Source organism: Arachis hypogaea, chromosome 1 (genome assembly GCF_003086295.3).
Source record: "Arachis hypogaea cultivar Tifrunner chromosome 1, arahy.Tifrunner.gnm2.J5K5, whole genome shotgun sequence".
In the NCBI taxonomy this organism is placed as follows: Eukaryota; Viridiplantae; Streptophyta; class Magnoliopsida; order Fabales; family Fabaceae; genus Arachis; species Arachis hypogaea.
The window spans coordinates 56,220,842-56,222,217 of NC_092036.1; the positions used below are offsets into that span (position 1 = coordinate 56,220,842).

General features: G+C 40.0%; 1 non-coding gene across 1 annotated transcript; it reads left to right on the plus strand.

Annotated features, from left to right (window-relative positions):
* The first annotated feature begins 671 nt into the window (after nucleotides 1–671).
* On the plus strand, nucleotides 672–779 carry LOC112711890 (small nucleolar RNA R71). The gene has a single exon (XR_003157622.1). It is a non-coding gene; the product is annotated as a small nucleolar RNA R71 (small nucleolar RNA).
* The last annotated feature ends 597 nt before the right edge of the window (nucleotides 780–1,376 follow it).

Below are 1,376 nucleotides of genomic sequence, written 5' to 3' on the forward strand. Positions count from 1 at the left end.
TGACCTACTTGTTCCTCCAAATTTCTAATGGAGGACCTTGTTTCAGTCATGAAACTTTGAGTGGTTTTAATTAGATCAGAGACTATAGTTGCTAAGTCAGAGGAGTTCTGCTTAGAATTCTCTATCTATTGCTGAGAAGATGATGGAAAAGGCTTGCCATTGCTAAACCTGTTTCTTCCACCATTATTATTGTTGAAACCTTGTTGAGGTCTCTGTTGATCCTTCCATGAGAGATTTGGATGATTTCTCCATGAAGGATTATAGGTGTTTCCATAGGGTTCTCCCATGTAATTCACCTCTTCCATTGATGGGTTCTCAGGATCATAAGCTTCTTCTTCAGATGAAGCATCCTTAGTACTGCCTGGTGCAGCTTGCATTCCAGACAGACTTTGAGAAATCATATTGACTTGCTGAGTCAATATTTTGTTCTGAGCGAATATGGCATTCAGAGTATCAATCTCAAGAACTCATTTCTTCTGATTCGTCCCATTGTTCACAGGATTCCTTTCAGAAGTGTACATGAATTGGTTATTTTCAACCATTTCAATGAGTTCTTGAGCTTTTGCATGCATCTTCTTCAGATAAAAAGATCCTCTAGCAGAGCTATCCAATGACATCTTGGACAGTTCAGACAGACCATCATAGAAGATACATATGATGCTCCATTCAGAAAGCATGTCAGAAGGACACTTTTTGATCAATTGTTTGTATCTTTCCCAAGCTTCATAGAGGGATTCACCTTCCTTCTGTCTAAAGGTTTAGACTTCCACTCTAAGCTTACTCAATTTTTGAGGTGGAAAGAACTTTGCCAAGAAGGCATTGACTAGCTTTTCCCAAGAGTTCAGGCTTTTTTTAGGTTGTGAGTCCAACCATATCCTAGCTCTGTCTCTTACAGCAAAAGGGAATAGCATAAGTCTGTAGACCTCAGGGTCAACCCCATTGGTCTTAACAGTGTCACAGATTTGCAAGAATTCAGCTAAAAACTGATGAGGATCTTCCAATGGAAGTCCATGGAACTTGCAATTCTGTTGCATTAGAGAAACTAATTGAGGCTTAAGCTCAAAGTTGTTTGCTTCAATGGCATGGATAGAGATGCTTCTCCCATAGTAGTCGGGAGTAGGTGCAGTAAAGTCACCAAGCACTTTCCTTGCATTGTTGACATTGTTGTTGTTTTCGGCTGCCATGTCTTCTTCTTGTTTGAAGATTTCTGTTAGGTCCTCTACAGAAAGTAGTGCTTTAGCTTCTCTTAGCTTTCGCTTCAAGGTCCTTTCAGGTTCAGGGTCAGCCTCAACAAGAATGCTTTTGTCTTTGTTCCTACTCATATGAAAGAGAAAAGGACAAGAAAGTATGGAGTCCTCTATGTCACAGTATAGAGA